The following is a 25428-nucleotide window of genomic DNA, read 5'->3' on the forward strand; positions in this document are numbered from 1 at the left end:
GTTTGGCTTGGAAAGCGAGTCGGCTGCATTAAGGGGCGAGGACGGATCGCTTTGTGGCGGGGTTCTTTTGGAAAGGGTGGTGGGAGTGGACGTGTGCACGTGGGCATCGGGAGCGGGTGGGTGGGCGCGAACCCTTTTTTTCTGAACAAGGGTCTCTCTCTCTCTCTCCTTCCCGCCTCCTTCCCCGCGCCACGGTTCTGCAGCACTTGGCAGCTGGGGAGGCTGGAAAGACCATGTAGCTGCGCCGGCGGTGCCACATGGCATCTCCTTCCTTACCCGCCCCCCAACCCCGACTCCCTGCGACTTTCTTCCCCTGCCGTTCGCGCTGCGAGGCGCTGTCCAAAAATCCTGCCCTAGGTCCTTTTGGTGAAGGATCCCTCTCTTGCAATTGTTGAAGGATCCCTCGCTTGCAATAAGGGATGGTTGGGGGGGGGGTGTTTCCTTGTTGTAACCCATTTGGGGTGGGGTGGCAGTGATTGGGGAGCTGTGAAAGAGAGAGAGAGAGAGAGAGAGAGAGAGAGAGAGAGACAGACAGACAGACAGACAGACAGACAGACAGACAGACAGAGACAGAGAGACAGACAGACAGAGACAGAGAGACAGAGAAACACACACACAGAGAGAGACAGACAGACAGACAGACAGAGAGAGACAGAGAGAGAGAGGGAGACAGAGAAACACAGAGAGAGAGACAGAGAGAGACAGAGAGAGACAGAGAGGGAGACAGAGAAACACACAGAGAGAGAGACAGAGAGAAAGAGAGAGAGATAGACAGAGAGATAGAGACAGAGAGAGAAACAGAGACACACACAGAGAGAGAAAGACAGAGAGAGAGACAGAGTGAGAGAGAGACACACACACAGAGAGACAGAGAGACACACACAGAGAGAGCAAGAGACACAGAGAGAGAGACAGAGAGAGAGAGCTAGACAGACACACACACACACAGAGAGAGCTATGTGCTATGTGCTGGTGCGTAAGATGTGAAACAGGAGACAAAGGTCAACTAAGAGTTGTATCCTCAAGGTGCTAGGGGTCCAAATAAAAGTAGGACTTGCGGAAACCAAGAAACGCCACAAAGAGACTTGTGCACAACTGACCTACAATTGCTTTGCACAGGCAAAATTCTCCCGGGGTGGAAAACCCTGAGCTTTGACCCTGTGCAATGTTGCAAAGACGGGGCAACGTCCCTGGGGGTTCCTTGTTTCTCTCTCCCCCCTGCCCACCTTTACGGATAGAGGTCTTAAATCGATTCATTCTTCTTCTTCTTTTTTACAATGAGAGGGTGGACTCGGGTTTCTGGATTTGGCACGGAGGGTGGAAATCCTGGAAAGCGTTTGAATGGGGAGATCGCGTCAGCAGATGATGACGCCTGCGTTCCTGGATGGTTCATTTTTGCACACTGGCTGATGATGCCTACCTGTGCCTTTTGTGTGTGTGTGTGTGTCGTTGAAGAAAATGTGTTAGTGAGATAGGATGGTTGTACATTGAACAGCAAGATCAGGGCACTTGGGGTTACAAAAGGGGGTGCATAGGAAGATCTAATGGCTTCTTGTAGTCTGCTGTTTTTATCACAATGTCCCTCTTTGGTGAATTTTCAACTCCCCCTCCCCGGCAACATAAGGAGAGACATATTTATTTATTTATTTGTTTGTTTATTTATTTATTTATTTATTTATTTGTTTGTTTGTTTAGTTATTTAGTTATTTAGTTATTTAGTTTTTTAGTTTTTTAGTTATTTAGTTATTTAGTTATTTAGTTATTTAGTTATTTAGTTATTTAGTTATTTAGTTATTTAGTTATTTAGTTATTTAGTTATTTAGTTATTCATTCATTCATTCATTCATTCATTCATTCATTCATTCATTCATTCATTCATCCAATACACAAATACATAGGAAGAAAAATAGACATGTGGTAATATATATAAGGGTAAAAGTGAACTTAGAGGAGAAGATATATGAAAGGAAGAGAATGTATATGATAGGTGAGAGAAAGGAAAGACAATTGGACAGGGGACGAAAGGCACACCAGTGCACTTATGTACATCTTGCCAAATAGTTAAAAGGATTGTTTTCAATGCCTCTAAGCAGAGTGAAATTCCAGTGAATGTTTCTTTGTTCCTTTTTTTGAAAATTTTTATTTACAAAAGAAATACAAAAATATACAGTATCGTTACACAATATCCGTATAAAGTCATTTCAAAAGAAAAGAAACAGATAAAAGAGAAATTACAAATAGTTAAAAAACAAGAGAGATATCCTTGTTCTCTCTTCACTATCTTATTCTTGCTGATGTCTTACTATATTTTGTGCAGTAGTTCACATAAGAAGATAAGGACATAAGAAGAGCCATGCTGAATCAGGCCAAGGCCCATCGAGTCCAGCATTCTGTGTCACACAGTGGCCCACCAATTGTCCATGGGGATCTTGAGCAGAAAGGGAAGGCAAGACCCTCCCTTTCCCTTGACCCCCAACAAATGAGACTCAAGGGAATCCTGCCTTCCTCAACCAACATAGAAGCGGCACATGGACATCCGTTTCAATAACCACTGATACACTTGGCATCCATGAATCTGTCTAATCCTGCCTTGAAGCTATCAAGGCTGACAGCTGTCACGACCTCTTCTGGAAGTGAATTCCATAAACCAATGACGCTCTGGGTGAAGAAATATTTCCCTTGATTTGGTGAATATATCGTATCGTATAAATGTTTACGATCTTATCATTTGGCCTATTGCAATTTTCTACTACGGATGGACTTCAAGGCTCCAATCCTCCCCCACAGGGAGGTGGAACCAATTAGGTGGTTCCGCCCCAGACGCCTGATGGACCCAGAGGGCTTTCAGAGGGCGCTTGGGGTTTTACCAGATTCACTCGTACACAGTTCTGCAGAGTCGCTTGCCGTGGCCTGGAACAGGGCTGCGACAGAGGCTCTTGACCGGATTGCACCGTTGTAACCTCTCTGTGGCACTAGACCCCGGAGAGCTCCTTGGTTCACCGAGGAACTTCGGGTATTGAAACGCCAGAAGAGACGTCTAGAGAAGCGGTGGAGTAAACCTGAGTCTGATCGAACACTTGTAAGAGCTCATATTAAGACTTACAAAGTAGCGCTCAAAGCGACAAGATGCGCGTATCATGCCGCCTTGATTGCATCAGCGGAATCCCACCCGGACACTCTGTTTAGAGTGAGTTGTTCCCTTCTTAACCAGGGGGCAGTTGGGGAACCCTTGCAGAGCAGTGCTGAGGATTTTAACACGTTTTTCACTGATAAAATTGCTCAGATTCGGACGGACCTTGACTCCAATTGGAAAGCTGTGTCGGCTGACAACAATTCAGTCGAGGTGACTGGGGCCTGTCCTTGTCCATTTGTCTGGGAGGAGTTTGACCTGGTGACACCTGATGAAGTGGACAAAGCCATTGGAGCTGTGAGTTCCGCCACCTGTTTGCTGGATCCGTGTCCCTCTTCAGCCAGCAGAGAGGTGATACGGAGCTGGGTCAATGTTTCTCTGAGGAGGGGGTCCTTCCTGGCTCCCTACAAGGGGGCACTGGTGCGCCCCCTCCTCAAGAAGCCTTCCCTGGACCCAGCTGTACTTAATAACTATCATCCAGTCTCCAACCTTCCCTTTATGGGGAAGGTTGTTGAGAAGGTGGTGGCGCTCCAGCTATTATTATTTTATACTATTATTTTTATTATATTATTATTATTATTATTATCATCATCATCATCATCATCATCATCATCATCATCATTATTATTGTTGTTATTATTATTATTATCTTGATAAAGATTCTTAATTTTACCGTAAGTAATTTTATATTATAGTTGATATAGTTCACCTTTATAAATTAGCTCAGTTTTAATCTTTTATATTTGCCCACACTTTAATCTCGATTATATCTCTATTATATCTTCCTATCGCTTCATATTTTCCATATAACACCCCTATGCAAACGTGTTTAGTTTATTTTTATTTTTTAAAAGTTTTTATTATACAAAGATTAAAAAGCAGGTATATAAGATAGTGGATATTATATCATTTTACAATATAATTATTTGTTGAAATATTGTACTTACATTCTAAAATATAACCTACAAAACTGCCAGTATTTCCCCCTGTTTATTTTATCCTAATTTTGTTTAGCCAGTTGTACAATTTATCCCATACTTTAAAATATCCTGTGTCTTCCTTTTTCTCTTCTTTTCATTGTTAGTCTGTTCATTTCTGCCAGTTCCAGAGTTTTATTTAAAATCTTTCTTTTTTTTAACGGAACACATTTCGCTGTGACGGAACCGAGGACAAATTTATCAAATTCTCTGCTGCTGAATTAACTTTCCAGCTCAGTATGCAGTAACTGTTGTCACCTCTGGCCCCAGAGTGAATCAGGCCCACGTGCGTTTGGGTTTCGAGAGGTTAGAAAGCTCCGTGGAGTAAAATGGAAGGGAAGGAACAGAAAAACGAACACGCTTCGCATATAGAAATGGCTCAGGTTCCATTTCTGGCGTTGCCCATTATCGGGGATCAAATGAATGAAAATCCCTTCTTGGAGATTGCTACAGATGGTGAGAGATAGATTAGTTAGGGGGCTGTCTTCTGTATTCACAGTGGGGTAAAGGCAGCGAGACGGTAATAGGCCTGCCAACTCCATGGGAGAGGAATAGGAAAGAGCGCCTCCAGGAAATCAGACATGTTTCAAGGTGCCTACTGTGTTGCGCAGCAAGGCCAAGGAACAGGTGAAAGATTTGGCGCTTATTTATTTTATTTATTTATTCATTTGTCCAATACACAATTACATAGGAAGAAAAATAGACATATCATAATATAAAAGAGGGTGAAAGTGAACTTAGAGGAGAGGATATATGAAAGGAAGAAAATATATATGATAAGTGAGAGAAAGGAAAGACAATTGGACAGGGGACGAAAGGCACACCAGTGCACTTATGTATGCCTCTTACTGGCCTCTTAGGAACCTGGAGAGGTCAATCGTGGAGAGTCTAAGGGAGAAATGTTGGGGGTTAGGGGTTGACACAATTGAGTCCAGTAATGAGTTCCACGCTTCGATAACTCGATTGTTGAAATCATATTTTTTACAGTCAAGTTTGGAGCGGTTCGTGTTAAGTTTGAATCTGTTGTGTGCTCTTGTGTTGTTGCGGTTGAAGCTGAAGTAGTCATTGACCGGTAGGACGTTGCAGCATATGATCTTGTGGGCAATCCTCAAATCGTGTTTTAGGCGCCGTAGTTCTACACTTTCTAGGCCCAGGATTGTTAGTCTATTTTCGTAGGATATTCTGTTTCCAGTGGAGGAGTGAAGGGCTCTTCTGGTGAAATATCTTTGGACATTTTCAAGGGTGTTGATGTCCGAGATGTGGTATAGGTTCCAGACGGATGAGCAGTAGTCTAGGATGGGTCTGGCAAAAGTTTTGTAGGCTCTTGTGAGTTGTGTGAGATTGCTGGAGCAGAAGCTGCGTAGGATCAGGTTAACAACTCTAGAGGCTTTTTTGGCGATATTGCTTACTAATGACTTTCATTCATGAAAGGTTTGCCCACTGGAGTTTCTGCTGAATTTACTACGCTTCTCCTTTCAGCCTGACAGCGTGTAGTAATCACACATATTTTTGGCTGACTTTTATTTTTTTGCCATCTTCACAGTTGATGTGAGTACGAAACAATTAGAGCAGCTCTCTTAGGCTTGTTTGAACCTCTACTTTCTTTCGGGGTTTGGGGTGCGCTTGAAGTGTTAAAATCCTCAAGAGAGACGGGGTGAAGAAAGGGAGAGTGACTGAGGCTGGGAGAGGAGTAGACAGGTGTAGGGAAGGTTTTACCAGCACTTTACATCTTGCTTAAGTTTAGAAAGGGGATGAAAAGAAGGCATGTTCTAAAAACCAGCTCTGGGCATGTATGAAAGGGAATTATTGATGACCTGGGAAAGCTTAGCTAGCAGATAACAGCATGCTGACTTATCTGGAGGCATTGAGTACTGCGGTACCTTGCAATAGATGAAGCTGTCTTTCCGAGCTACGAGCGCAGTTAAAAAGTTCGGGATTTCCAAAGTTCAGGAGCTGCAATTAGGAAAGGAGAATGATGCTGAGCAATGAATCGCAATAGCAGTTCAACTACAGTGGTGCCTCTACTTACGAACTTAATTCGTTCCGTGACCAGGTTCTTAAGTAGAAAAGTTTGTAGGAAGAAGCAATTTTCCCCATAGGAGTCAATGTAAAAGCAAATAATGTGTGCGATTGGGGAAACCACAGGGAGGGTGGAGGCCCTGTTTCCCACCAGGAGATTTCTAGAGAGGCCCCACAGAGGCTTCTCCCCACCTTTTCCGGTCCTGTTTCGTCCCAGGAGTTTCCTAGAGATGCCCCACGGAGGCTTCTCCCTGCCTTTTCCGGCCTTGTTTGTTTGTTTGTTTGTTTGTTTATTTATTCATTCATACATTCATTCATTCATTTATTAGATTTTGTATTTGAGTTTCCTAGAGAGGCCCCACAGAGGCTTCTCCCCACCTTTTCCGGTCCTGTTTCCTTCTAGGAGATTCCTAGAGAGGCCCCATGGAGGCTTCTCCCCACCTTTTCCAGCCCTGTTACCTCCCAGGAGATTCCTAGAGAGGCCCCACGGAGGCTTCTCCCCACCTTTTCCGGCCCTGTTTCCTACCAGGAGATTCCTGGAGAGGCCCCACGGAGGCTTCTCCCTGCCATTTCCAGTTACAGTTTCAGAGGCTCGGGTTTGTAAGTGGACAATGATTCTTGAGAAGAGGCAAAAAAATCTTGAACACCCGGTTCTTATCTAGAAAAGTTCATAAGTAGAGCCGTTCGTAGGCAGAGGTATTTATTTTATTTATTTATTTTGTCCAATACACAATGAGGGTTTTAGTGGGTATATATATATACATATAGTAAAATACATGGTGAAGGTTATAGAGGAGATACTCATAGTAAAATATATCTAAGAAATAATAGAAAAGAAGATATAGGAATAGAATATATCAATGAAAGAATAAAAGAAGAGATATAGGAATAGAAAAAAGCTATTGTTTCTGAATTTGGGGAAAGTACAATCTAAAAAGCTTTGCCATGGGCATTTGTCATGTTTTGGCCAAAAAAAGAGAAGATTGTCTGCTGTGAAATACAGTTTGTTTTAGCCGCAAGTTTATCAACATGCCTTTGCATAGGATTAGAGGAAGCACGGAGTTGCCCCACTAGTGCAGCAGCTCAAAAACGTGTTTTCCCTGCAACAATCCCAGCACTGTGTTTCCACTCATTAACCCCATCTCCAATAGTCTGTGACTAGGTAAATTGACTTTCTCTGTCAGCTATTACCATAGTCTTCACTGCGAAGCATTGATTTCATTTGGTGTACAGTATTGCTTTTAGTTGTATTTAACATTCGTTTGTGCAGTCTGGTCTGAACCAATTCTTGATTGAGGACTACTGTCTCATATTTGAAGTTCTTGTGACTGTGGGTGGCCATGAAGGCTGGATCAATGGGTTTCCTCCTCTTTGATCCATTCTGCAAACTTCTGTAAAAACAGTGGCTTTGGCTCATAGCAAGATCCTCCTAATTTTTTATTTTTATTTATTTATTTGTTTGTTTGTTTGTTTATTTATTTTGTCCAATACACAATAATACACAATGAAGGTAATAGAGGACACCTTCAATGGACAATGACTAAGGAAATGGCAGTACAGTGTTCCCTCGATTTTCGCGGGGGATGCGTTCCGCGAAGTAGAGATGCGGAAGTAAATACACTATTTTTGGCTATGAACAGTATCACAAGCCTTCCCTTAACACTTTAAACCCCTAAATTTACAATTTCCCATTCCCTTAGCAACCATTTAGATCATTACTCACCATGTTTATTTATTAAAGTTTATTAAAAAATGTTTTTTAAAGGCAGACAAAAGTGTGGCAATATTTGATGTCATCGGGCGGGAAAAACAGTGGTATAGGGGGAAAAACCGTGAAGTATTTTTAAATTAATATTTTTGAAAAACCGTGGTATAGACTTTCTGCGAAGTTCGAACCTGTGAAAATTGAGGCAACACTGTACAGTATTAGTCAAAAGCAATGTGATGGGAGAATTTAGAGAAATAAAACAAGCAGCGATAGAAAGCACTTAGGCGGTCATAGTTTTGGGTTGGAAGGATGCGACAAAATGGACAATGCAAAATTGGTATAGGTACATGGTGGACCATATTCAATTTGAAATGATGGATAAAAGGATAAATTTGGAGAATGAAACTGAATTGAAACAACTGATGGGACGGTGGGACAAAGTAAGAAGATTTATGACGAGTAGAATCCGAGACCAAGCTCCAAGAAATAAATTGGAATCACTCTACAATATGTAAATAGATAATTTGATCTTGGGTTAAAGTGGGTTATATAAGAAACACCCCCAATATGGTGGTGGAGTACTGCACTGTTTTATGTTGTGTGTATATTAAACTTGTTAAAAATCAATAAAAATATATTAAAAATAAAAGAGGACACCTTCGAGGAAATAGAATTAGAGAAAAAATAGAAGAGAGAGTATAGGATAAAATAATCAATGAGAGAACAGAAGAAAGATATAGGGATAGAAGAGAAGATATATGGGATACAGGAGAGACAATAGGACAGGGGAGGGAAGGCACTCTTGTGCACTTATGCACGCGCCTTACTGACCTCTTAGGAATCTGGAGGGGTCAACCGTGGATAGTCTAAGGGTAAAGTGTTGGGGGTTTGGGGATGACACTATGGAGTCCGGTAATGAGTTCCATGCTTCAACAACCCGATTACTAAAGTCGTATTTTTTACAGTCAAGTTTGGAGCGGTTAATATTGAGCTTGAATCTGTTGCGTGCTCTTGTGTTGTTGTGGTTGAAGCTGAAGTAGTCGTTGACAGGCAGGACATTGCGGCATATAATCTTGTGGGCAATACTTAGATCATATTTAAGGCGTCTTAGTTCTAAGTTCTTCCGCTGTCCTCATGACTCATACCAAGCCTCTAATACCATTTTTGCTTATCAACTGTGCCTCTACTTGTCTATGCACCTGGGCTGCTGCCCTTTCATTTCTTCCACCAGCAAAATGTAAAAAATAATATATGCCTACGCTGTAGAGCTGTTGAAGTGAAGGAGGTGGGATGAAAGGGAGGTTTTGCAACGGAGATTGTAAAACTCCAAGGTGGAGAGGTAACACCTATCTGAGATCTCAGCATAAACCCCACAGGACTGGTTAATGCCCTGTTCCCTGAAGAAAACTATTATTCTTGCATGGTCCTCAGATAAAAGGGAGGCCTAGAGTTAAGGGACTAATTGTTCCTTTTTTTTTTGTTCCTTTCTTTCAATTCCCTCTTTCTTTCCTGCTCCCCAGTGTTTAGGGTCTGTAGTGGTGTGTGATATTTTCCTGGTTCAGTAGCAAAGGAAAGGCAAAATCAGCCTTCTCTTCTTGTTTTGTGTATCTTTTTTATAGTTATTAAATGTGATTGTTTTTGTGCATTTTTTTTTAAAAATAGTGCTGTATGTCACTTTTGTATGAGATGGGCAGCTATTCAAATCTGATAAATAAAATAAAAATTGGAAGATTTGATACATAAAGCTTCTATTCAGTGTTCCAGATAAAAGCAAACCAATCCGATGATGTGAATTGAACTGATGGATTGACTCTTGAATGGTTGCTAATATACCATCATTATCTCTACAAAGTCCTCCTATTGAACATTATAGGTTAATATAGAGAAAATGAGAGACGAACCACTTGATTAGCCTGCCTGCCTGCCTATCTATCTATCATTATCTATCTATCTATCTATCTATCTATCTATCTATCTATCTATCTATCTATCTATCATTATCTATCTATCTATCTATCTATCTATCATTATCTATCTATCTATCTATCATTATCTATCTATCTATCTATCATTATCTATCTATCTATCTATCTATCTATCATTATCTATCTATCTATCTATCATTATCTATCTATCTATCTATCTATCATTATCTATCTATCTATCTATCTATCATTATCTATCTATCTATCTATCTATCTATCTATCTATCATTATCTATCTATCTATCATTATCTATCTATCTATCTATCATTATCTATCTATCTATCATTATCTATCTATCTATCTATCATTATCTATCTATCTATCTATCTATCATTATCTATCTATCTATCTATCTATCTATCTATCTATCTATCTATCATTATCTATCTATCTATCTATCTATCTATCTATCTATCATTATCTATCTATCATTATCTATCTGTCTATCTATCTGTCTGTCTGTCTGTCTGTCTGTCTGTCTGTCTGTCTCTGTCTGTCTGTCTGTCTCTGTCTGTCTGTCTATCTATCTATCTATCTATCATTATCTATCTATCTATCTATCTATCTATCTATCTATCTATCTATCTATCTATCTATCTATCTATCTATCTATCTATCTATCATTTGCTGGCTGGGGAATTCTGGGAGTTGAAGTCCAAATATCTTCAAGTGACCAAGGTTGGGAAACACTGCTCTACTTGATATATTCTATTCCTAAATTTTCACTTCTATTCTTTCTCTAATATATTTTACTCGAGTATAACCTCTATAACCTCCATTGTGTATTGTTGTGCATTGGACAAAATAAATAAAAATAAATAAATATATATATATTATAGCTGTAAAAAAGATGACACAAGTAGAAAAGCATTATAGGTCTGTCCTGAAATCCACAGTGTCTAACTGCCAGGAAATTTCTCCTTGTTTATGGAAAGTATGTTCCTCCTGCACAATGACTGAGATCTGAGATGCTTTCAGGACAGTTCTGACTGTGATGTGTGTTTCGTTCTTTTTTTTTTCTTCTTCTTGCAATTGCTGGCTTTGTGACCTGACAGCATATTATGGCACAAACAAGAACTTGGGAATTGGAATACTATGGTGCAGTTCACAGCTGGCTGATTCGATCCTGAAATGCTTACGAGGGAGCCCATACCATTGGGATAATGTCTATTATGCATGCAATCGGATAAGCCACAGCCTAGCTGTTGACAAGTTAAATCTGGGAGCATGCATTGCTTTGGCTTTGCCTGGCATGTAACAAATCGGGCGCAGTGGTCTTCTCTGTGGGAAATTGAGTGGAATTTCCCCTTCTGGATTGTAACAAAGTGCTGGTGCTTTTGTATGTGAGGCAGTTGCTTGGTCATCGGTGCTTTTCTGTCGGGCTCTCTGGTAGAATCCTCCCAAAAATTCACAGGTACAAATTTCAGACACACCCACGTTTGAAAATTCAAAACAATGTTCTTTATAATGAAAAGTCACTTAAGCCAAGCCCTCTTTTGGTATAGCAAAGAGCCCTCGTCTCCAAACAAACTGGTAATTGGTACAAGTCCCTTATAAGTTCTGAGATAATTAGCTTGCAGCTGTGAGGCAATTCACAGTCCTTCTGCTTTCACAAAGTGAAACACACTTTGCTCTGGTTTAGTTTCAAAGCGGGGAAAAATCAGCACACAAAGGTCGAAGTCAGCAAAGCAGGCACGAAACACAACGATCAGATAATCCTCCACAATGGCCAAACCCACAGGCTGCTCTTTATAGCAGCCTCACTAATGACCACAGCCCACCCAACCACAGGTGGCCTCATTTTCTTTGATAACAATCTCTCAGTTGTTGCTGCCTAGCCATCGCTCTCCACATGTGTGGCTGTATCATTAACTCTTGTTCTGAATCCAAGGAGGAGCTAGATAATTGATCTCCTTCTGAGCTGTCTGCCCCACTCTCCTCCCTGTCACTCATGTCTTCTTGGTCAGAGGAGCCTTCATCAGCAGATTCCACTGGGGTCAAAACAAGCCTGCAGCATGTGGATGTCTCCCCCACATCCACAGTCCTTGGGGCGGGAGCTGGGCCAGACCAAACTACAACAGGTGCTGTACATGATAGATAGTTTATAATAAAGCACAAGGACTGAATTTAAACATGCCTGGGATGAACATAGATCCATCCTAAGATAAAATACAAAAAAATAGTATAAGGGCAGACTAGATGGACCAGGAGGTCTTTTTCTGCCATCAGTCTTCCATGTTTCTATATGTTTAGGTCCTATTTAAGGCGACAAAGCTCCAAGATTTCGAAGTCTGTGTCGGTCCTGTTGGGTTGCAGCACCAAACCAGACAGTTGTAGAGGCGCAGATGACAGACTCAATGGTTCCTCTGTAGAACTGGATCAGCAGCTCCTCGGGCAGTTGTAGCTTCCTGAGTTGGCGCAGAAAGAACATTCTTTGTTGATCACCAGCTGGATCACCCACCGTTGTGTTACCGAATAGAAACGGCATGCTGGAAAGTTCCAGAATGGCATTGTTTCCAGTAACCGTTTGCTTCTGAGCATGTCTTGAGGGTTTATGCGATGAGAACGTTCAATTGAAGCAATTCATCTTCACGTCATGAGCGACAATATGAAAGCAATAGATAAGAGTGTGTCCCGCACACATGCAGGAATTTGCACCGCTCCAGACACATCAGATGTTCACAAATGCTCCGTGCGCTGGCACAAAAGTAACCTCTTCAATGACATATTTCCTGTGCCGCGTTGCATGGTTGGTAGGCGATAGTTGCTTGGCATCTGTTTCAGCTGTCAAATAATACTTTATCACTGTGTGCACAAGTTTACGGAAGGTAATGAAGTCTATACCTCGCACCAGGAATATGCCTGCCAACTCTGCGAGCATTTATTTGTTTAATTAATCTCTATAACCGTAAGGGGCGTGCATAAGTGCACCAGCGTGCCTTACATCCCCTGTCCCAAGGTTTCTTTTTTATTTTTTTAGTAGTATCATAATAAATAATAATGATAATTTATTAGATTTGTATGCCGCCCCTCTCTGCACACTCGGGGCGGCTCACAACAATAATAAAACAGTGTACAATGAACAAATCTAAAAGAAAATATCTAAAAATCCATTATTTTAAAACCATACAACACAAACATACCATACATAAAACTATATAAGCCTGGGGGAGATGTCTCAATTCCCCCATGCCTGGAGATGGGTCTTAAGCAATTTACAGAAGATAAGAAGGATGGGGCCAGTTCTGATCTCTGGGGGGAGTTGATTCCAGAGGGCCGTATATGTATATGGATATTATTATGTCTAATATTTATTTTTATTTTTTTTACTGGTATCATGCATATGAATATTATTATATTTGTTTTCGTAGACTTTCACGGGTATATGTATGTAGATTGTTCTGAGTTTGGGTTTTACCCCGTGTAATGTTTTGAGTGTCTATGCGTTACTGTGGATTTATCTACCACGTCTGCTGGAAGTTTGTTCCAAGGATCTACTACTCTTTCAGTAAAATAATATTTTCTCATGTTGCTTTTGATCTTTCCCCCAACTAACTTCAGATTGTGTTCCCTTGTTCTTGTGTTCACTTTCCTATTCAAAACACTTCCCTCCTGAACCTTATTTAACCCTTTAACATATTTAAATGTTTCGATCGTGTCCCCCCTTTTCCTTCTGTCCTCCAGACTAGACAGATTGAGTTCATTAAGTCTTTCCTGATACGTTTCATGCTTAAGACCTTCCACCATTCTTGTAGCCAGTCTTTGGACCCATTCAATTTTGTCAATATCTTTTTGTAGGTGAGGTCTCCAGAACTGAACACAGTATTCCAAATGGGGTCTCACTATACATACATACATACATACATACATACATACATACATACATACATATATACATACATACATTTATGACGGCTGCCATAACCCTGGTTGCAATCTCCTTTTGTGACTTTCTGATGAGCAAACTCAGTGGGGAAATGAGATTCCCACATATTACTAACTTAACAAATGCAGTGATCCACTGTGCTAGGAAAAGTTGTAAAAATGGGGCAAAACTCACTTAAAATGTCTCACTTAACAACATGAATTTTGAGATCCATTTGGGGTTGTAAATTCAGGACCACCTGTAGATTTACACGGAAAGAATTCTGCTATGTTTTTGGACCCTGTGTTCACCAATTGCTCCATTTTTAAATGGAGAACATGATTTCCTTATATAACTGAAGTAAGCTTTAAAAGGAAGAATTATTATTCTCAACAATGCTCTTAATGAAGGAGGAAATCTCTTTGTTTTGTTTCCCAAATTCTTCTTTTTGGGGGATCAGGTAGCTGTTCTGTATTGAGTTGACTAGATATTGTGAGTGGTTTGAAAAAAAAAAACATTGATTTAAGATGTTTGAAATTCTAGCAGGACAAATAAATATTGCTTTTCTTAATAGAGTAGGACTTAAAACCTGCAAGGTGATTTTACAGGATCGGGATCTGTTTTCCTGTAATCTTCTTGTTGTTTAAATGTTGTAAGGTTGTAAGATAACTAAGAAAGGAACTAGGCTAACCTCTCAGGGTTGAGAGCTTGATTAATTAAGTTTAATCCTTTCTAGCAGGTATGTAGCTACATTATTATTATTTTTTGCTGTGCTCTAAAATTCTGAACCCTTGCTGGTACTTCAATTTCGATTTGCAGTCTATTCTTTGGGGTAGAAAATTTCTCTTAGTGTTAAGCTAAATCTCTCTCCCTCAACCATTTTCTTTTAAGCTCATTATTTTTTCTATGCTCAACACTATGTGGAATAACTGGTCAGCTTCTTTATTACAAGTTGATACAGATTTGGAAATATTTGTTATGCCTCACAAATGGGATCTCTGCTGAATGCACTAATATCTCTTTCTGTTGATACTGCCTTTTAACCATGTTGGCTTAAAAGAACAACAACTCAATTTTATGTCAAGGAAAATATATGCATTAAGCAATTACAGGGAAATCATCCAACCAGCCTAGTTTAATTAGATGATCCTACGGAGGGGAGGAAGGAGAGAATCCTGAAGGATTATAAGGCAGAAAATTCACAAGGTCTAGTGTTATGTTGGGATGACCTTGGGTGGAAGAGATGTGGCTTAGAGGTCAGCTAAGAGCCAGCATAGCCCCACAGCTGCATAGCAGGCAAAATAAGAAGCAACCTCCCTAAATTTTTAGCTTTAAAGGAGATGGTGGGATTATTTATTTATTTGTTTGCTTGTTTGTTTATTTGTTTATTTATTTGTTTGTTTATTTATTCATTCATTCATTCATTTATTTATTTATTTATTTATCTATCTAGGTAGTTAGTTAGTTACTTAGTTAGTTACTTACTTATTAATTAGATTTGTATGCCGTCCCTCTCCATAGACTCGGGGCGGCTACTTTCAGACCTACAAGATGCTGGTAGTGATGCTCATCAGGCAGTAGGGAAAGCAAGTAGGATGCTTGGCTGCATAGCTAGAGGTATAGCAAGCAGGAAGAGGGAGATTGTGATCCCGCTATATAGAGCGCTGGTGAGACCCCATTTGGAATAATACTGTGTCCAGTTCTGGAGACCTCACCTACAAAAAGATATGGACAAAATTGAACAGATCCAAAGACGGCTATAAGAATGGTGGAAGGTCTTAAGCATAAAACTTATCAGGAAAGACTTCATGAACTCAATCTGTCTAGTCTGGAGGACAGAAGGGAAAATGGGGGACATGATCAAAACATTTAAATATGTCAAAGGGTTCAATAAGATCCAGGAGGGAAGTGTTTTTAATAGAAAGTGAACACAAGAACAAGGGGACACAATCTGAGGTTAGTTGGGGGAAAGATCAGAAGCAACATGAGAAAATATTATTTTATTGAAAGAGTAGTAGATGCTTGGAACAACCTTCCAGCAGACGTGGTTGGTCAACCCACAGGAACTGAATTGAAACATGCCTGGGATAAACATAGATCTATCCTAAGATAAAATACAGAAAATAGTATAAGGGCATACTATATGGACCATGAGGTCTTTTTCTGCCGTCAGACTTCTATGTTTCTATGTTTCTTTGTTAAGATTAGAAGTAATGTGAGAAAATATTATTTTACTGAAAGAGTAGTAGATGCTTGGAACAAACGTCCAGCAGAAATGGTTGATAAATCCACAGTCACTGAATTGAAACATGCCTGGGATAAACATATATCCATCCCAAGATAAAATACAGGAAATAGGACAGACTAGATAGACCATGAGGCCTCTTTCTGCCATCAATCTTCTATGTTTATATAAAGCTTTGCAATAAAGTAGAATTAACTTATCTGGCTGTGTTCTCTTGTCTGATCTGCTTGATACAGGTGACGTAAGGTTAAGTAGTATGGGTGGAACACTTATGTGCTTGCATAGTATGTACCAGCTTACACTCCCACTGGTTTCCATAAGGAACCTGAAGATAATTCTTAAAACCCCAGAACAGCCTCTTAACAACCTTTGGGGAGAGTGGATAAGGTTTGCCAGTCTGCCACTAATTTACTAATTCCCTTCCTTCATTAACCCATCTGGAGAGAGGGCATGTACTAAAGACTAGATCCCTTTGGAGCAGGGGCGTCAAACTTGCAGCCCACGGACCAGATGTGTCACACGCCCACCCCCAGTTTAGTGAAGGGCAAAAAAATCGCAGTACATTCGTGTGATGACATTGTGACGCCGCGAGCGTGCCACCCCTGCTTTGGAGAATTCTGAGTTTTTATTATATACAAAGACCTCAGAGTTTTTATAGATGTAAAGATGTCAAAGACTGAGAAGATTGAGAAGAAGAAAAAATGGGAGAAGGAAGGAATGATAGCTGTCCGAACAGGTTGATCTCTGTCATTGTCAAGTTGGGGAGTAGGTGCTCCTGGATCTGTTATGCACATGATACCTGAGAGCACTTTTGCACACCTATATCTCAGCCCATAGCAATCTATCTATCTATCTATCTATCTATCTATCTATCTATCTATCTATCTATCTATCTATCTATCTACCTACCTACCTATCTACCTACCTATTTGTCAAACAAGTATAGAATTATACAGTGCTCAAAAAAATAAAGGGAACACTTAAACAACACAATATAACTCCAAGTAAATCAAACTTCTTTGAAATTAAACTGTCCACTTAGGAAGCAACACTGATTGACCATCAATTTCACCTGCTGTTGTGCCCATTCAACTTTGTACAGAACAAAGTATTCAATAAGAATATTTTATTCATTCATATCTAGGATGAGTTCTTTGAGTGTTGCCTTTATTTTTTTGGAGCAGTATAGTTTGTATTAACATAAGTAGAAAATAGTTATAAAAAGGATAATAAGATAGTAGGACAGGGCCAATGGTGCGCTTATGCATGCCCCTTACACACCTCTTTAAAAAGGTGAGAGGTCAACTATAGACAATCCAAGGTTGAACATTTTGGGGTTGGGGGAAGAAACAACAGAGTCAGGTAGTGAATTCCAGGCGTTGACCACTCTATTGCTGAAGTCGTATTTTCTGCAGTCTAGTTTGGAGCAGTTGACATTTAGCTTGTGTCTATTACGTGCACTTGTGTTGTTGTGGTTGAAGGTGAAGTAGTCGCTAACAGGAAGAACATTATGGTGTATGATTTTATGAACAACATTTTAATCAGTTCTGAGGCCACGTAGTTGTAAATTGTCTCATCTTAGTATTTGAAGTCTGGAGGAGTAAGGTCATTTGTTTCAAGAGGAGTGAAGGACTCTTCTTGTGAAGTATTTCTGAACTCTCTCAATTGTATTAATGTCTGTTATGCAATGTGGGTTCCATACAGGTGAGCTGTATATAAGGCTTCCCTCTCTCTACCTTGCTGTTCAGGTTACTCAGTCCAGCCTTCTTGCTGAGGAAACTTGTTTTCATGTAGACTTGGAGGAGGAAAGACAAATATCCAAAGGCAAGACAAAACAGAGGCTGTCTTCTCTTAAAAATAAATCATATCTGACAAGGGAACCCATCTGATTTTTCTCTTCAGGGTTTTATTTTGTGTGTGTGTGTGTGTGTGTAAACTTTGGTAGTTTGGCCATTTCATGGATTGTCAGTGTTGTGGTTAGCTCTGGCCCAGCTCCTGCCCCAAAGACTGTGGATGTGGGGGAGACATCCACATGTTGCAGGTCTGTTTTGCCCCCGGTGGAATCTGAAGATGAAGGCTCCTCTGACCAAGAAGACATGAGTGACAGGGAGGAGGAGAGCTCAGAAGGAGATCAATTATCTCTCTCCTCCTTGGATTCTGAACAAGAGTTAATGATACAGCCACGCATGCAGAGAGCGATGCATAGGCAACAACAACCGAGAGATTATTATCAAAGAAAATGAGGCCACCTGTGGTTGGGTGGGGCTGTGGTCATTAGTGAGGCTGCTATAAATAGCAGCCTGTGGGTTTGGCCATTGTGGAGGATTATCTGATCGTTGTGTTTCGTGCCTGCCTTGCTGACTTTGACCTTTTGTGTGCTGATTTTCCACCGCTTTGAAACTAAACCAGAGCCAAGTGTGTGTCACTTTGTGAAAGCAGAAGGACTGTGAATTGCCTCACAGATGCAAGCTAAGTATCACAGAACTGATAAGGGACTTGTACAAATTACCAGTTTGTTTGGAGACGAGTGCTCTTTGCTATACCAAAAGAGGGCTTAGTTTAAGTGAATTTTCATTATAAAGAACATTGTTTTGAATTTTCAAACGTGTGTGTGTCTGACATTTGTACCTGTGAATTTTTGGGAGAGGTGTACCAGAGAGCCCGACAGAACAGTCAGGCTAACTGATTTGCCAACACTTTTAAGTTGAGTTGGACGTCTTGAAATAGAATTTCTGCATGATAACATGCTGCCTCAAATTCATGTTTAGAAGAAATATAAGGTGAGGAAATAATGTAAAATCCCGCAGCAGATGGGTTGTCTGGAAGATGGATAGAGATGTCAATCTGCTCTGATCTCATATCTAGCAATCATCCTGCGCAAATGAAAACCTTCTCCAATTTGGAATGACTTTTCTCAAACTACCTTGCAAGAGGGCGAAACTTTTGACTCTTAAGGGAATGGAGGCGGCTCACGGAAGCGTATTCATGAGCACCGGAAGCCGATTTCAGCATTCATGCCCTCCAGCAAACGATAAATTGGATCAGATAAAGAAGGATCGGAATGAGAAGGATGTGATAGAGATAATAAATAAAAATGCTAGCCGGAAAGAAAACTCCCCTGCATTTTTTTTTCCTAATGGAGTTGGACGGGGGCATTTAGGCCATCCGTTTGCCTAGAGCAGAAAACCCAAATCAAAGTGTCCTTGACAGATGCCTGCCTATCACCCATGCTCACATGCTTCCAAAATGTGTTTGTGAAGAATCAGAAAATGCCAGTGAATTTCTCCTAGGTGAATGTGGTGTTGCACTTACTTAGTTGCGAGTAGGTAGCAGGGGCCTGGGAATGCATTGCTTTCTACATGGGTGTACATGGGTCTACCTTTAAAGAATGTTCAGAGACTGCAGTTAGTCCAAAATGAAGCCATGTGAGCTGTTATGGGCCTTTTAAGGTTTTCACATATTTCACCATCACTCCATGAGCTGCATTAGCAACCAATTGCTGTCATCCTGCCTTCCATTGAGGACCTGTACACTGCACAAGTCAAAAAGAGGGCGGGGAAAATAATTACTGACCCCTCGCATCCTGGACACAAACTGTTTCAACTCCTACCCTCAAAACGTCCCTACAGAGCCCTGCACACCAAGACAACTAGGCACAAGAACATTTTTTCCCGAATGCCATCACTCTGCTAAACAAATAATTCCCTCAGCACTGTCAGACTTTTTACTAAATCTGCACTTCTATTTCTACTAGTTTTTCTCATCATTCCTATCATCCTTTTCCTCCCACTTAGGACTGTATGACTGTAACTTGTTGCTTGTATCCTAAGATTTTTATTAATATTGATTGTTTCTTATGACAATCATTAAGTGTTGTACCACATGATTCTTGAGAAATGTCTCTTTTTCTTTTATGTACGCTGAAAGCATCTGCACCAAGACAAATTCCTTGTGTGTCCAATCACACTTGGCCCATAAAATTCTATTCTATTCTATTCTATTCTATTCTATTCTATTCTATTCTATTGATGATGATGATGATAATGATAATGATGATGATAATAATAATAATAATGTAGATAGATAGTCAGATAAATAGATAGATAGATAGATAGATGAGAGAGAGAGAGAGAGAGAGAGAGAGAAATGATAGATAGATGATAGATAGATAGATTGATAGATAGGTAGGTAGGTAGGTAGATAGATAGATAAATAGATAGATAGATAGATAGATAGATAGATAGATGAGAGAGGGAGAGAGAGAGATGATAGATAGATAGATAGATAGATGAGAGAGAGAGAGAGATGATAGATAGAGATAGATAGAGATAGATAGATAGTTAGATAGATAGATAGATAGATAGATGAGAGAGAGAGAGAAATGATAGATAGATGATAGATAGATAGATAGATAGATGAGAGAGAGAGAGAAAGAAATGATAGATAGATGATAGATGATAGATAGATAGGTAGGTAGGTAGGTAGGTAGATAGATAGATAGATAGATGAGAGAGAGAGAGAGAGATGATATATATAAACCCGAACTCAGAACAATCTACATATATATATATATATATATATATATATATATATATATATATATAGATATAGATAGATAGATAGATAGATAGATAGATGAGAGAGAGAGAGAAATGATAGATAGATAGATAGAGATAGATAGAGATAGATAGATAGATAGATAGATAGATAGATAACCCCATCTTTCACTGTACCATCTGCATTCCTATGACCGCCAATAAATTTCCCATACTGCAGTTTCATTCTAAAGGTTTATCTCACAAGTGAATTCTTCCCATGGGCCTCAGATTAAGAACGATGGGGAAATAAAGGCACGGGAAACAGCATCAGCATCCTTTGCCACCTTATGAAAAAATAAAACGCGAAATGAAAGCTTATTTCAGAAGGGAAAGATTCGCAAGACGGATCTTAGCAGAACATTAAACATTAGCCGTGAAAGTTGATTTGTGACAAAAAATTATGCTGAGATCAGGTGAACCTGTAGTTCCCTTCTGTTCCCTTGTGTGTAAATTAGCGTATTAACATAATGCAGGTCTTTCCCTAAATAATTACTTATGAACTGAATGGCTCTTCTCTCGTTTGTTGATAAGAGTAGAAGCTGTTGGAAGCAGGTTCAAATCACAGCAGGACCGCTTGCCTGGTGAAAGTTAATTCTTTGTGCAGGGTTTAATAATTCCTATCTCCCTAGCCTTTTCCCTAATATTAATATTAATAGCCAATAATATGCCGGCTCTGTTAAAAAGTGCTATTGCTAACAAGGTGTAAGCTGAGTCTAAGGAGAAGGGCGGCATAAAAATCTTTTTTTTTTAATAATAAATTTTTATTGATTTTTTAAAAGTTTACATAAAACAGACATATAACAGTGCACAGTGCATGTGCCCATCACCTAACAACAACACACACCCCATCACCCCCACCACCCATACAAGAGGATTAAAAAAAAATTAATTGTTTATCTATTATTCCTTGGCTCTATCTTGTTCTAGTATTACTAAAAGAGTGATTGCAATTTATTTTTCATATTTACATCACAGATTCTACTTAACATATAGTCTTTTACCTTGTTCCATCGCACCATCAGCTTCTCCAATTTATTCTTATCAAAATTATTTAATCTTATTTCCATAATTTCAAAATGTATGTGATCCACCATATACCAGTACCAATTTTGTAATGTCCATTTTGTAGAATCTTTCCATCCTAATACCATCACCGCTTGAGCACTTTCCAGTGCTGCGGTTTTAATTTCCTTAAATTCTCCTAGTTCTCTATATTTGATTAAAATTGCTATTTCTTTTGTAATAATCCAGTTAATGTTTAACATTTTATTAATTTCATTCTGGACTACATTCCAGAATTTCTGAATTTATGCACACTCCCAGATCATATGCATAAAAATTCCTTTTTTCTGGCATCCGTGCCAACATATGCCCTTCTCTTTCCCCTGGAAGTGTGCAATTTGTGCAGGTGTGGGCGGCATAAAAATCGAATAAATAAATAAGTAAAATTTTATTACAGAAGATATTACAACTTCTACTGATTGCAAAATAACATGCGGTGCACATATTTCTCATTTTAGCTCAGACCCCACTTTATCGTGGGAATTGTAACATATAAATAGGAATAAGAACATTTCTTGGAAAGCAATAGACGCTTGAAAGATATAATGTTCATTCCCTGGTATTAACAATCTACACATTATAATGGATGAAGTAACATACTATATGTCATAAAAGGGTTTTGGCTACTAAAATCCAGACGACAATCCATTGCAAAGCTCCATTAACTCTTTGAGTGCTCTAAGACTTTGCATCCCACAGGTTTGTTTGTTTGTTTGTTTATTTATTTTTTATATTTTATTTTTTTTATTTATTTTATTTATTAGATTTGTATGCCGTCCTTCTCCATAGATTTGGGGCGGCTCACAACAATAATAAAACAGTACATAATAAACAAATCTAATATTTAAAAATTATCTAAACCCCCATTAATTTAAAACCATTCAACGCAAGCATACCATACATAAAACTATATAAGCCAGGGGGAAATGTCTCAATTCCCCCATGCCTGATGGCAGAGGTGAGTTTTAAGAAGTTTGTGAAAGGCAAGGAGGGTGGGGGCAATCCTAATCTCCGGGGGGGAGCTGGTTCCAGAGGGTCGGGGCCGCCACAGAGAAGGCTCTTCCCCTGGGTCCTGCCAAACGACATTGTTTAGTCGACGGGACCTGGAAAAGGCCAACTCTGTGGGACCTTATCGGTCGCTGGGATTTGGGCGGCAGAAGGCGGTCCCGGAGATACTCTGGTTAAGGTTGGCATATGTATAAGTTCAGGTTTCATACCCCAGCAGGAGGAAAAAAAGGAAATAAATAATTTAAATAGATTCTAGACTCATCTCAGTAGCAAATGGATCACTTCCAGCAACCGATAGGTGTTTCTCTCTCTCTCTCTCTCTTCCTTTTAATGAGGGCCAGGTGACCATCTGCTATATCATCTGGACTAAGCCCTGGACAAAAGGTAGAGTTTTTATCCTGGACATTTGCCGACTTCAGTTATTAAAAAATGTTTCTGGCAACAGTATGAGACAGAACTGTTCATGCATAATTTTTCTGGCTGCTCGGAGGTATCACTGCGGCGGCAGATGTTAAAAGAAATCATTTTTTATTTTATATCTATTTTGGCTCATTCTCTGTAGCACCTTAAGAGCTTTTGTCAAATAAAATATAATATAAAATATTGCACATGAATGAAACAATCGGGATTAGTGGAAGATTTCTGTGGGCAGGGCAGCAGACTGTAATAATATGATAAGCTTTCTACATTTCTATATTTTTTATTATCGCCTTACTTCTTTAACATTTTGATCCAAGTCACACTAGACAATTGTCTTTATTTCCTTCCTCCATTCTCACATATTGATGGATGTGGATTGTGAAACATGCACACATCCAAGTGTATATATAATGTAAATATGCATAAATATTAAATGGGTAACGTAAGGATATGAAATACGGTAAGTAGATGCGATGTGGACAGAGAAAAAGAAATTATATGTGACCTGTTAATTTGGGTTGACAATCAAAGTTCTTTATAATTTATGAGTCTATTTTGTACCTATACAAACTATATTTAACCATATATTTGTATTATTATTATTATTATTATTATTATTATCATCATCATCATTATTATCATTATTATTATTTATTAGATTTGTATGCCGCCCCTCTCCGGAGACTCAGAGTGGCTCACAACACAAAACATGGTACAAATCTAACAATAAAAACAATTTAAAACCCTTAATATAAAAACAATCATACATCTCAGACAAACCTTGAGTAAAATGGAAATGGCCTGGGGGAATCAATTTCCCCATGCTTGACGGCAGAAGTGGGTTTTAAGGAGTTTGCGAAAGGCAAGGGGGGTGGGGACGGTCCTAATCTCCAGGGGGAGTTGATTCTAGAGGGCCGGGGCCGCCACAGAGAAGGCTCTTCCCCTGGATCCCGCCAGACAACATTGTTTTGTTGACAGGACCCGGAGAAGGCCCACTCTGTGGGACCTAACTGGTCGCTGGGATTCGTGCGGCAGCAGGCGGTCCCGGAGATGTTCTGGTCTGATGCCATGAAGGGCTTTATAGGTCATAACCAACTCTTTGAATTGCGACCGGAAACTGATCAGCAACCAATGCAGACTGTGGAGTGTTGATGTAACATGGGCATATTTAGGAAAGCCCATGACTGCTCTCGCAGCTGCATTCTGCACGATCTGAAGTTTCCGAACACTTTTCAAAGGAAGCCCCATGTAGAGAGCATTACAGTAGTCGAGCCACGAGGTGATGAGGGCATGAGTGACTGTGAGCAGTGACTCCCGGTCCTGATAGGGCTGCAACTGGTGCACCAGGCGAACCTGGGCAAACGCCTCCCTCGCCACAGCTGAAAGATGTTTCTCTAATGTGAGCTGTGGATCGAGAAGGACGCCCAAGTTGCGGACCCTCTCTGAGGGGGTCAATGACTCCCCCCCCCAGGGTGATGGATGGACAGATAGAATTGTCCTTGGGAAGCAAAACCCACAGCCACTCCGTCTGATTATTATTAACAATAGTAATAGTAATAATAATAACAACCTGCAGTACTGCATTCTAACCACTGTGCCACCAGGGCTTTTAATGTACGGTAAGTTAAAAACTAATAGGTGTCTGTGAATAGATGTGAATAAATGAGATATATGTGGTTTTGGATCTGCCCGTTTTGATGTTAACCATTGCTAAGATTCAGGCTTGGGGGATTTACCCCTAAGAAGAAGCACTTACCTTTTCTTTGAACATGCTAAGCTATCTCTGGGATTGTATTACAGGAAGATCCCAATAAGCGTTTGCCTAATTATGTTGGCATAGAATAACTGGAAATGAATTTTTTTTTTTTGTTTCCACTTAGCAGCACAATAGCGCTTGCCATTTCAAGCCAAGCTTGGGCAACATAGGAGAAACACATCCACCGAAATCTTGCTTTGTTAGATCCGTGAAAGCAATAAACCATATGTCATTAAAATGAATAATGACCTTGGCTTTTCAGAAATTACTGCTATTACTGAAAAGCTAGGTTAATCTTTTTACTAAAGCCGTAAGTAAGTTGGGCTTTTACTGTGATTTCGGTATTTTGCCTCCGAAAGCACCATACAAATGAAAGGGAAAAATGATACTGTGAATCTTAAAACGGGCAGTTGTAGCAGCGACCTCTCTGGTTTTACATTCGTGGAGGGGCAGGGCATTTGGGTTTGCAGACACATGCTATTAAAATGTCTTTCTTATTATTACTAGATCGTAATGCTTTAAAGCATGGATTTATTGCATAGGGATAGAGTGAATTCTATCACAAAATGGGATCTTAATACAAGAATGATTGTTTTGTAGTAGAGCAAGGAGCATGCAAACACACACACACACAGAGAGAAATTATATCTGGTG

The 25428-nt window shown here is 39.8% G+C and overlaps 1 protein-coding gene across 5 annotated transcripts in view; it reads left to right on the forward strand.

Annotated features, from left to right (window-relative positions):
• LOC139155723 (serine-rich coiled-coil domain-containing protein 1-like) overlaps positions 1-25428 on the forward strand; it is a 311155-nt gene that overhangs the window by 1044 nt on the left and 284683 nt on the right. The window lies entirely within an intron of this gene.

This window comes from Erythrolamprus reginae, unplaced genomic scaffold (assembly GCF_031021105.1).
Source record: "Erythrolamprus reginae isolate rEryReg1 unplaced genomic scaffold, rEryReg1.hap1 H_5, whole genome shotgun sequence".
NCBI lineage: Eukaryota > Metazoa > Chordata > Lepidosauria > Squamata > Dipsadidae > Erythrolamprus > Erythrolamprus reginae.